At 41.5% G+C, this 13,027-nt stretch overlaps 1 pseudogene; it reads left to right on the forward strand.

The window, feature by feature from the left end:
- The first annotated feature begins 10,920 nt into the window (after window positions 1–10,920).
- Window positions 10,921–12,564, forward strand: LOC138657091 (forkhead box protein I1c-like; annotated as a pseudogene).
- Window positions 12,565–13,027: the final 463 nt, after the last annotated feature.

Here is a 13,027-nt window from a genome sequence, read left to right on the forward strand (position 1 = left end):
GCTCACTCCACAGCTCCGCAGGGTTGAGATAATCGTATACAAGGCCCTAAACATCAGACATAACAGCTACGACAAAAATTTTTTTTAATTAATGAAAAAATAAAAAATAAAATAGATAAAAACACACAACACGCCTGGTGAAGCGTAAAGGTTGAAAAATACTAGATGTACAGCAGACGGTGATCACAGGAAAGATGAAAAACTCAAATTCTCGTTCAGCCCACGTGGCTGAACAGTGCCCAGGGTCCAGATCCAACGGGACTCAAGTTGAGCCAGCCGTTGGGAAATGTTACCACCACGGATACCCAAATCAATATGATCGATACCTCTGACACGTAATAATTTACCATTACATTCATGATGTGTTTTGAAGTGTCGAGGTAAGGTCTTTAGGAGGGCTGTATCCATCTGGTCGCTGGCCGCCTGAATGCCACGCACATGCTCCCTGACCCTGATCTTAAGTTGGCGTGTGGTAAGGCCAACATAGATCAGGGAGCATGGGCAAGTGGCATAATAGATCACATTGGTGGTGGTACATGTAATTGACTTCTTAATTTTATAGTTCTTACTACCCGATGAGTCCAAAAATGAATCACATCGGTCGATATTAACACAGGCGACACAGCGACCACAGGGCCTACAGCCCCCCCTAACAGGGACATCGTTCAAAAAAGTCCTATTAGGTACCGCTTTGTAGTGGCTATTGACCAGGCAGTCCCGTAGATTCTTAGACCGTCTAAACGTAATAGAGGGCCTTGAGGGTAGGATTTTAGCTATGGTGGAATCGGTCATAAGTATTGGCCACGCCTTCTCCAACGTGGAACGTATTAACCCAGAGCTAGAGTTGAAGTCCGTAATAAATCTTATTGCCCCAGATTCTCCAGTCCTAGCTGTATTATGATAGAGTAATGTATTCCTATCAGACCATTTTGCCCTATGATAGGCCCGTTTGATAGATCGGCGGCTATACCCTCTCTCCATAAACCTTTTCTTAAGTTTATCCGCCTCCATCTCAAAAAGGGCCTGCGTAGAGCAAATCCGTCGTAAACGTAAGAATTGGCCCACAGGTACCGAACGAATCATATGGGTCGGATGTGAGGAGGAGGCATGCAGTAGCATGTTGGTAGAGGTAGGTTTACGGTAAATACTGGTGCTGATGTTATCACCTATATCTCTCCGAAGGGTAACATCCAAAAATTCCATTTCATTTGGATGATACTTAACTGTAAGCCGGATATTCAGATTATTCTGGTTAATCCCTTCAAAAAAACTCTCAAGGGCTACCGGAGTACCCTGCCAGATGAGAAAGACGTCGTCGATGTACCGCGTCCAGGAAAGGACGCAGTCCACCGACGACGGCCGCTCATCTGACAGGAAGAGGTCCCTCTCCCACAGCCCCAGGAACAGATTTGCATAGGAGGGGGCAAAGGCCGCCCCCATAGCAGTGCCCTGGAGCTGTAGGTAGAGGGACCCCTTAAAAGTAAAAAAATTGTGAGTCAAAGTGAACTCCAGAATCTCGAGTACTAGGGCCCTGAAGGCGGGGGAGTGGTCGGACGAGTCCAGAAAAAACTTGACGGCCCTAAGTCCGTCACAGTGACGTATACTAGTGTACAAGGACTCGACATCAGCCGCCACCAGGAGGGTATCCGGGTCCAACGAGAGCCCGTCTACCATCCGGAGCAGCTGAGTCGTGTCCTTCAAGAAGGAGGGGAGTCCCATCACCAGAGGCTGAAGAATGGAATCAATCCATTTATTAATGTTCTCCAGGAAGTTTCCCCGACCTGACACAATTGGGCGTCCCGGGGGGACTTTGATGTTCTTATGTATTTTAGGGAGGAGGTAAAACGTAGGGATAGTAGGCTCACCAACCACTAAGGCCGCCGCTAGATCCCTAGTAATCACTCCACCATCTACAGCGGCGGACAGAATAGAAAACAACTGTGTGCTATAGGCGAACAAGGGGTTAAACGTAAGCCTTTTGTAACACACCGAGTTATTCAACTGATGGAATGCCTCATGTTCGTACATGGCAATAGGCCAAATCACAACGTTACCCCCCTTGTCCGCCGGTTTAAGCACAACATCCGGAAGCCGCTGCAGATGGTGGAGACGTTGACGCTCCTCCCTAGTAAGATTGTCCCCCCGAATGTGCTGTGGAATTTTCAGAATGTCATTTGTAGCTACCTGTACAAATAGATCAATAGCGCTACAATTGGAAAGTGGGGGAAACTTCCTGGAGCGTGGTCTGATCGATGGAGGTATCCTACCTCCCTCTGTAGATCTGTGCTCGTCCGACAACTCCTCCAACGCCCTCAGGGCTGCTTGTTCCTCATCTGTCGGAAATAACATATGCAAATGATCATCAAAGAAAAACCTTTTAAACAATAAAGACCGAGCAAATAGGTGGAGATCCTTAATCAGAGAAAAAGTATCTAGGCCAGCCGATGGAGAGAAGGAAAGACCTTTATTAAGTAAGGATAAATCAGAAGCTGTTAGTTGATGTTCACTAAGGTTAATTACCTTATTGCTATCTTGTCCTTCATTGGAGGGGCCAAAATCCCGACGCCTGTAAGGATGGTAGTTGCGTTTACGGGATCTATTGTAAGCTGATCCTGATCGAGTCACCATTGAGGATCCAGATGTATCAGAGGTTTCCCCAACCGATGATACAGATGAAAAAGAATTACCTCGATTCCTAGAGGGTGTCTGTGATGTATTTTTGGCCCACCGATAAACGGTCTTCAACTGATAATCCTTAGAATCTCTATCGAATTTCTGGATTTGATTATTATGTATCCTTTTCACAGTTTGATCTAATGTTTTTTCAAGATTCATTTCAAAGGATTTAATCTTCTCCTCTATACTATTGGCCCGGAGGTCCGCCTGCGCTGCATCGATTTGTCTATCGAGATCTTCAATGGACTTTGTATTCAATTTAATCAGTAGCTGCATCAGCGTCCTTGAGCACCCACTGCATGCCTCCTCCCACTCACTGATGAAAATCCCATCATCGATCGGATATGCCGGGACCACTCTAACCCTTAGGCCACGTGGAATCATGGAGCGGGTCACATATTTCTCTAAAAATGCCCGATTCCACCATAGCTTAGTCCGCCTGATCAATAAGGATTGTACCTGGGCACATTTATCCTCCCACACGTGATCACCAGCCCGCTGAACACCAGAGGCACCCCCCCCAAAAAACCTGCTCCATTTGTCCGAGCCAGACCTGTTCCCTGGCCCTATAGTCCATAATGTCATGCGAAGGACCTGTGCAAAACACAGTAAACATACAGTAATAAACAGAGAGCACAACAAATCTCAGCAAAATACGGTCATATATATAATGCAACATTCCAAATGATGATACCGATTATATGCTGAGCCCAAAATGAAGGGAAAACTATAACAAAGACTAGTCGCTATGAATCATAACCAAGCAAGATGGTCCACAAGGACCAAGAAAAAAACGACCAAACAGTCAATATAAATAAGCATAGAAAAACTTTATTAATATTGTGATGATAAAAATATCGGACAATCGAAAAAACAGGTAGAGGCGAGTACCACATGGTGTACACATCCGCAACACCGATGTGTGAACCACCACAGGCACACGGCACCTGGGAAGGGAAATATCTGCATTTAGGAGTAAAACAATAACTACAGCAAAGCTGGAGATAGCCACAGCCATATACGGCTCATAATGCCCCACAGTGCTAAGGATATACAGAAACCCTATAAAAAATTGGTACGCTCCCAAAGCTAGTGCATATACCAGAGCTCTGTCAGCCAAATATCAGCACCGCAACTAAGACATTGTACATATAGAGACCATGGTGCGGCGCTTACCTCAAGGTATATACAGCAGAATAACCTCCCCCGGGGACCGTGTGCCCTCCCCGACGCGCGTTTCGGCAACACTCCTTCTTCAGGGGGCTTAGTGGGAAGATGCCAGGCCCAGGTTTAAATAATCCGTCCACCCGGAAGTGACCATGGTAACACCGGAAGTCAGTTCCGGTAACCGTGGCAACAACCACATACACTACTTCCCCCACAGCCAAAAGGCGCAAAGTCAGCCGGCAGGTTCGCAGCAGCGATCATAAAGATCTGTCCGCACGGAGCCCGCCACGTACCGCGCCGTCCACCCGGCTACCACAGGGCCCTGTGGCGCCAGGCAGCGGACGCGCCACTAAGCAGGCATCCGGCGGCACTGACAAAAGATCGCGCATGCGCACTATAGCAAGAGAGGCCAGCGGCGCCATATTGGAGCAGGGAGAGCAGGAAGTGGGGAGTAAAGAAAACATAACATATATATATAAAAAACAAAAAAACATATATACAGCATATTATCAAAACAGTGCAAGGAGTATATCTGCGGATATAACTTATTTCCCCAATATTATAAAGTTGGTATGTTAATATAGATGGTAGATATAGCCGTACTCAGCAATGTGTGTGACGCCGATTCAGCAATGTCTTCACTGGTAACCAGGGTAAACATCAGGTTACTAAGCACAGGGCCGCGCTTAGTAACCCGATGTTTACCCTGGTTACCAGTGTAAATGTAAAAAAAAACAAACACTTCATACTTACATTCAGGTGTCTGTCGCGTCCCTCGGCGTTCTGCTTCTCTGCACTGTCAGCGCCTGCCAGCCGTAAAGCAGATTACAGCGGTGACGTCACCGCTGTGCTTTACGGCCAGCCGGCGCTCACAGTCAGTGCAGGAAAGCACAGGGCCGGAGGACAGACACCGCAATGTAAGTATGTAGTGTTTTTTTTTTATATTAGCACTGGTAACCAGGGTAAACATCGGGTTACTAAGCGCGGTCCTGTGCTTAGTAACCCGATGTTTACCCTGGTTAGCAGGGGACTTCACATAGTTGATCGCTGGAGAGCTGTCTGTGTCACAGCTCTCCAGCGACCACACAGCGACACTGCAGCGATTGGGATCGTTGTCTAGATCACTGCAGCGTCGCTAAATGTGACGGTACCTTAAGGACAGTTTTATACTTTAGTAATTGCAAACTGATTGAGTTCAAGATTAGATTATTTTATGGGCCCCTCTGGAGATTGGGTGAAATCTGGGTTTGCTACATTCCCTTTACAGAAATTTCTTTTACATAAAATGTACATTAGCAAACAATGGTATTGTGAACAAACTCAAAGACATGGGTGGGAAAGCCACAAGTCGTTATGTCCCACATAGGAATGTGGAAGCATTAGCAGAACAGTCCCCCATGTGTCCTCTGCTCCATGAAACACAAGTCTTCTGATGAGCTGAAAGAAAAGCCATCCTGTTTTATAATCAGATAATTTCCACTTGTGAAAAAAATTATATATAAAAATATTAAGAATTTATTAATAAAAACTGTAGTAATAAAAGTAGTAGTACAATCCTTTCGCAATTTTAATATTCATTACACTATCATTACTGGTAGTAGTAGCAGCACAATAAAATCATCTTGACCTCATTTTTAGGTTTCTACCTCAATATTTATTCACTTTTAATTAGTGATGGATAAATCTGCCAAATTTCTAATTCAACAGCTCACTCAATATTAGCCAGGAAATGCAATTAGCCTTGAATTTATTCTGTACAAATTAGATGTACATTATTATACTCGGCGGTCTCACCACCTTTGAGTATCATACACATAGGTAAAATAATTATAAAAATTATATTATCCCGACATTCACCTGTCTCGTTGCCCAATCCCACCTGGGTGAGGGTCAGATGAATATTAAATTACTATTTATTTAGCAAAGTAAAATTGAAGCTGGCCGGCTGCTATTTCTCTGTATTTGCACAAATCAAATAGTTAACAAAAAAATTCAATGATTTCAAATTTTTGGTGAAATTTGAAGATTTGGTTTGCATCAGCTAGTATGAAAAAATATATAATCTCTACTTCACTGCTACTTATGTGACAAGTTACTTATGATTTGTATAGGAATTGAATTGTAAAACGAAGATTATTATAAGTGTTAATTTTTTTTGCATATTTATTTATCATATATTTGACAATAAAAAATACTAAACTTCATTAATAACACAAAGTTATAGGGCAATACAACGTCAATGCATAAAAGCATACATTTTGTTTTCTCACCATTTGACCATGTACTTATCAAAAACACACTGAATTTTGTCTTCAGTTACATGATTTTAGTTTTATCTTATAGCATATATATTAGTTTTACATATGTATATTTTTTTAAACATTTCTTTACAGTATATGTAATTATAGAAAACCTAATTTATTTGAAATTTGATTTTATTTAATTTTAGAGTTTAATATATTTTTATTTTTTACTTTCACTCACATGTGTATTTTAAACATGTTTGCATGTCATTATTATAAAGGAAATAATTTCTCTTTATATTTATTTTTTCATGTCATTGACATTTATTTTTTATTTATGTATATTATATATGTTTTTACATGTCATTATTGTAAACCAGATGAATTTCTCTTTTAATTGTATGACTGTTTTTGTTATTTAATCTTAGTTATGTTTTATTTTTACTCATATGTATATTGGAAACCTAAAGTATTTAAGTCCTATTTATAACTTTAGAATTTTTTATTTAATTTTATATTTACTTTTTTACATGGCACTTCCGATCAGAGGATATATTAAAACCTGGCCACTTGCTGAGATGTTGGAGGCCCCCTCCCTGGCATAGTTTACATAGAAGTGAAGGGAAGAATCACAGACAACCTGTCTGACACAACAGAATTGAATACCTTTTGTATTTAGCTGTGGACAGAGAGTGCCAATAGTATCATGGTGGATAATTAGGATCATTCTTTATTCTGTTATGGGCGTGAACTTTTCTTTTTGCGTGATCAATGGCTCTCAAACCTTTCTTCTTATCTGCTAATTGCTTAGCTCCTTATTGCTTAGCTGCTATTTCCTTAGCTGCTAATACTGTACACCTTCGCTTGCAAAACTATAGCAGATATGGACATAGATTCATTTCAATTAGGAGTGCGCTAGATTTGTTATGATGCAGGCTAAATGGAAGGAGAATGATTTCCTTATAATAGTTGGCTGCGTTCTCTCATGGTTCTGGTGTTTTTGCAAATAAGATTAATGCTTTATAAAAGGCTGTTGTGGACAGAAAAAGCAACAAAAACCTGACAGAGCTGGAAAAACTGTTGTATGTACAGCGTCAAATTGAAAAGCCGAGTCTGTATCTGGGAATAGCGAATGTGCTGGGTGATCCTCTGCTATCACTCAGGGATCACGGTGCTTGGATGTGCTCGTTACTTGGTGAAAAGTGGACGGTGCTCAATGTAAAGGTACCTTCACACTAAACGATATCGGTAGCAATCCGTGACGTTGCAGCGTCCTCGCTAGCGATATCGTTTAGTTTGACACGCAGCAGCGATCAGAATCCTGCTGTGATGTCGTTGGTCGGGGCTAGAGGGCCAGACCTTTCTTTGGTCGCTGGCTCTCCCGCTGACATCGCTGAATCGGCGTGTGTGACACCGATTCAGCGATGTCTTTGCTGGTAACCAGGGTAAACATCGGGTTACTAAGCGCAGGGCCGCGCTTAGTAACCCGATGTTTACCCTGGATTCCATCCTAAAAGTAAAAAAAACAAACGCTACATACTTACCTAACGCTGTCTGTCCTCGGCGCTCTGCTTCTCTGCTCTGGTTGTGAGCACAGCGGCCGGAAAGCACAGCGGTGACGTCACCGCTCTGCTTTCCGGCTGCCCGGCGCTCACAACCAGAGCAGAGAAGCAGAGCGCCGAGGACAGACAGCGGTAGGTAAGTATGTAGTGTTTGTTTTTTTTACTTTTAGGATGGTATCCAGGGTAAACATCGGGCTACTAAGCGCAGCCCTGCGCTTAGTAACCCGATGTTTACCCTGGTTACCGGCATCGTTGGTCGTTGGAGAGCGGTCTGTGTGACAGCTCTCCAGCGACCAAACAGCGACGCTGCAGCGATCCGGATCGTTGTCTGGATCGCTGCAGCGTCGTTTAGTGTGAAGGTACCTTAACACTTGAATCCGTGCGCCACATGGGGCTTGATACGCAGCCAATAAGCATGTGGGGATTGCCTGTGAGTCACTGTTATGTTGTAGACATCTTGGTTATGGCATTAGTGTGATTGACTGGCCATGTGACATCATCAGGGATTATAAAAGGACAGCCTCCGCCCACTTGAAACATTGACGCCATTGCACAGCTCTGTGACACTTTGCATTGGAGGGAGAGAGTGCTTGTCCAGGCCTGAGTGCACAGTACAACAAATCAGAGGCCTGCAGTGTAGATACTGGTGCTGAAGCTGAGCCATCATACGAACAACACTTCTAAGGCCTAATGATTTGTATCACATGCAGTCTGTATTTATCCTGGGAGAGAGAGAGAGAAAGAAAGAGTCACAGGGGGACAGAGAGAGAGTCACAGGGGGACAGAGAGAGAGTCACAGGGGGAGAGAGTGAGAGTCTCAGGGGGAGAGTGTGAGAGAGGGGGAGAGAGTCACAGGGAAGAAAGAGAGAGACAGAGTCGCAGGGGAGAGAGTGAGAGGGAGAGGGGAGAGAGTCGCAGGAGGAGAGAGAGGGGGAGAGAGGAGAAAAAGGGAAGAGAGTTGCAGGGGGAGAGAGTGGGAAAGAGGGGAAAAAGGGGAGAGTCTCAGGGGGGAGAGAGTCACAGGGAAGAAAGAGAGAGACAGTCGCAGGGGAGAGAGGGAGACGGGAGAGAGTTGCAGGAGGAGAGAGAGGGGGAGAGAGAGGAGAAAAAGGGGAGAGAGTTGCAGGGGGGAGAGAGGGGAAAAAGGGGAGAGAGTCTCAGGGGGGAGAGAGTGGGAGAGAGAGTCGCAGGGGGAGAGAGTCACAGGGAAGAAAGAGAGACAGTCGCAGGGGAGAGAGGGAGAGGGGAGAGAGTTGCAGGAGGAGAGAGAGGGGGAGAGAGAGGAGAAAAAGGGAAGAGAGTTGCAGGGGGAGAGAGTGGGAAAGAGGGGAAAAAGGGGAGAGTCTCAGGGGGGAGAGAGTGGGAGAGAGGGGGAGAGAGTCACAGGGAAGAAAGAGAAAGACAGTCGCAGGGGAGAGAGGGAGAGGGGAGAGAGTTGCAGGAGGAGAGAGAGGGGGAGAGAGAGGAGAAAAAGGGGAGAGAGTTGCAGGAGGGAGAGAGGGGAAAAAGGGGAGGGAGTCTCAGGGGGGAGAGAGTGAGAGAGAGAGTCGCAGGGGGAGAGTTATCCCACATCATCCCGTCAGAGCCAACTTTGTCAGCTTGGCGCTGTTACAACGATTAAAATGATACCTGGGTAGGAGAAATCCGTCTTGTGTTTCTTTATTTATTCTGTGTTTGAAGTTTTAAGTTGATGAGATGCTTCATGCCGGACAAATAGAAGCTCCTGATTCTGGGCTCCCCCTGCAGTCTGTTGCAGAGGGTGGTCGGTGTCGGCACGGTAATAAATTGTGTTATTTCCAGCTTTACAGAAGGACGATAACACCAAAGAAATGATAAGAATAATAGGCCTCAGATACCACAACTGCCTACAAGGAAAACTGTTGCTCATAGCAACCAATCACAGCTCAGCTTTTTTTAAACAGCTCTGGTGAAATGAAAGATGCTTAGTGATTGGTTTGGGCTATGTGGAGTGGGCGTGGCTGATACACATGCTTACTGATTGGTTGAGTTAAGTTGAGTATATTTAGTGCAATCCACAAACCCTAACAGCAAGTCAATGGGAAAGCCGAATATTTTTCTGCTGGACCCAACAAAAAGGTCTGTGAGCATAGGAAAGTGATTGGTTGGGGCTAAGTGGAGTGGGCGTGACTAATACACATATACAATCATAGATAGATAGATAGATACAGTAGATATAGAGATAGATAGATATATAGATATAGATATACATTAGATACAGTATAGAGATAAATAGATATATATAGATATATATATATATATAAATAGATATAGATAGATAGATAGATAGATAGATATATATAGATAGATATATAAATAGATATAGATAGATAGATAGATAGATAGATAGATAGATAGATAGATAGATAGATATATATAGATAGATATATAAATAGATATAGATAGATAGATAGATAGATAGATAGATAGATAGATAGATAGATAGATAGATAGATAGATTTAACTGGTTTACTAAATCTTGTATAGTAGATCCAAATGTAAAAAAAAGAAAATTACAAGTACACTGAAACCAGAGCAGGTAATACATGAATTCAAAATGATGCCTGCAATACTCTCCTTAGTATTATACATTTAATTATTTTAACAATTTCTTTAATTGTTTAAAAAAAGACAAAAATAAAATTACGTTTGAGAGAAATTATGGTTATGCTGCGTTATTTAAAATTGTATTATATTGTACTGATTTCTTTTAATTTATTGTTATTTCTAATTATTAGAATAATAGTGATTTTTGCTTATACTTAAAGAATTTCAAAAAGGTTAGCTACTTAACCAATGTTAAATTTTGTTGTTCTTTTTTTTACATTATAATCATTATAAAAGGTGGTGCAAAGTATTTGAGATTTGTACAGTTAATGGAAATAACTTGCCTTCATCAGCAGCAAGTTTTTTTTTTTACTTTTCAGTTTTAATCCAAGTTAGGAAAAAAGTCTTGAAATGCAGTTGCATAATAGTTGCATTTTTAATTAGAACAATGAAAGGGAAAAAAGACAGATTGTCCTCTCTGGTGCCTCTTTGGTGATCAGTGCTTCAGTTTGCACACCTCTGTCTTTCAATTGACTGGTCCAACTGGTTGTTGAGAACAAAAAAATAACAAATATGTGAAAGCCAACCAATCACTGACCACAAGTAGGATGGATCACTACTGCAGAGAAGTATAAAGATAGCACTCCAATTCCATTAGGTACCTGTTGTCTGAAGGACTTTAGTGTGTGAAGGTGCTGAAGAAAATTATGGACTCAGTTCATCTTCCAGCTCATCAGAGATCTACAAGCTTTCCACAAACTCATCCAAAAAGTGCCCAGGAGACAACAGACATCGCAGTATACAGTGAAAACTTCAGCATGTACCACCAGCAGAACTTACATCCAATGCCAATGGTGACCAACTATGGAAATGGGGACTATCAGCCTTCAACCAACTCTTATTTATGCCGTAATGGGCCAGGAGTCAACAATTCACCTAGCCATCTACATGGGAACAACCCAAACTCATATGTGCCACCTTCCTATGCATCTCAGAGACAATTCATGCCAAATTTCTCAAGTTTCAGTAGTCCGGATTTTGCTTTGTTAGCCATGGCTTCTCAGGAGGAACTTCTGAAGTCAGTGAGACCTCCATATTCATATTCAGCCCTTATTGCTATGGCCATAGAAAATGCTCCAGAAAGGAAAGTAACCCTGAGCCAAATATACCAGTATGTGGAGGACAATTTTCCTTTTTATAGAAAGAGAAAAGCAGGATGGCAAAATTCTATTCGGCACAATTTGTCTCTGAACGACTGTTTTAAGAAAGAGCCAAGAGACAAGAATGACCCAGGTAAGAACATGGCTGCAATTATTCTAACTAATTGTATTTTTAGTCACAATAGTATTTGTATTGAGTTTTGCTTGGTTTTGTTTTTTAATTGATTTTTTTATTGAAAATATGTCAAATGATAAATTAAAACTGAACTGTTAATGTCTTCCAAACTGCAATTCTAATCATGAATAGACCCAAGTCATGACCCAAGCATAAAACATTGTACAGGTGACAATAAACAATTTAGTAGGAAATATATTTTTTTATATAAATGTATTTTATATTTATTTTGATTTAAATTTATCTGAAACAGGGAGAATTATTTTTATTGAAAAAAAAAGTCAGAAACTATTTTGAAAAACTTTAGATTCTTCACTTGAATGACTATAAATTTCCCATACATTTTTGCAATTTCTTAGTGTATCAGGAAAAAAATCTTATTTTAGGTTTTAATAATGTGTACGTTAACCTTACTATAGTTTAGTTTATATGTGGTTTGAATTTTATTATATTATAATAATATGTATATTTTTACAATGTTTAGGCAAAGGCAATTACTGGACTCTGGATCCTAACTGCAAGAAGAAGTTAGATAATGGGAAATTTTGTCGGAAAAGAAAGTACAGATCAAAATCCAACGAGCTTGACGCTGTAAGAGATAAAGGTGAAGAAGTTCTGGGGAAGAAAAGTGGTAATAGCCCATCGATTATGACCCCATCATCTTCAGAGGTGGGAGAATCCTCAAATGACAGGAGCATCATATCTCCTCCAGGACTCACCTCAACCCACTGTATGAATACATTTCTTAGCAGTACGGCTTCCTCCTTGGACCCCAGCTCAGTGAACAGGCAGATCTGGGTCTGGTGAATGAACTTTCCCGGAGGAACATCCCTGGAGTAAGCAATGTAACCTCAGCCTCCTTGGTGGATCCATCTGCAGATTTTCAGAACACTATACCCCTCAACAGAAGCACCCATTACAATTCTTTCCCCGGTTCCCATCAAAGCAGTCAATATAACAGCCTCAACAGCTTTATCTACAATACTTCAGAAAGAGTTTTTAAAGTAAACTGTTAAAGGCAGCTCATGGTTATCTGCCATGTACGTAGTTGTTTGTTAGATTACACAATGTGTAAATTTGAGAACATGTGGTGGCTTTTTTACTGTTTTTATTTATCAATTTTTATATTTGCCTATCTTATTAACTAAGAGACTGTGTGAGTTTTGCAATAAATAGTGTAACAAAAAATAAGTTCTTGAATAAAATTTTCTTCTTACATATTTTGAAGGAAAAAGAATTGGGAACAAAAGGGGTTTCGTAAAAAAAAAAGAAAATGTGCTTCCATTAAAAGGATTTCTATATATTTTGAGATCTGTTTATCTTATAGCTCTGCACCTGTCTATTTCTTATCTATCTTACCTCTCCATCTATATCAAACTGCTTGTTACTGATGACGTGAACAAGTTTAATCAGACGTGTAAAAGACATGGTTACAGATATCCAAATCTACATAGGATCTACATAAATTTCTGTGGATGG

Source organism: Ranitomeya imitator, chromosome 1, assembly GCF_032444005.1.
Source record: "Ranitomeya imitator isolate aRanImi1 chromosome 1, aRanImi1.pri, whole genome shotgun sequence".
Classification (NCBI taxonomy): domain Eukaryota; kingdom Metazoa; phylum Chordata; class Amphibia; order Anura; family Dendrobatidae; genus Ranitomeya; species Ranitomeya imitator.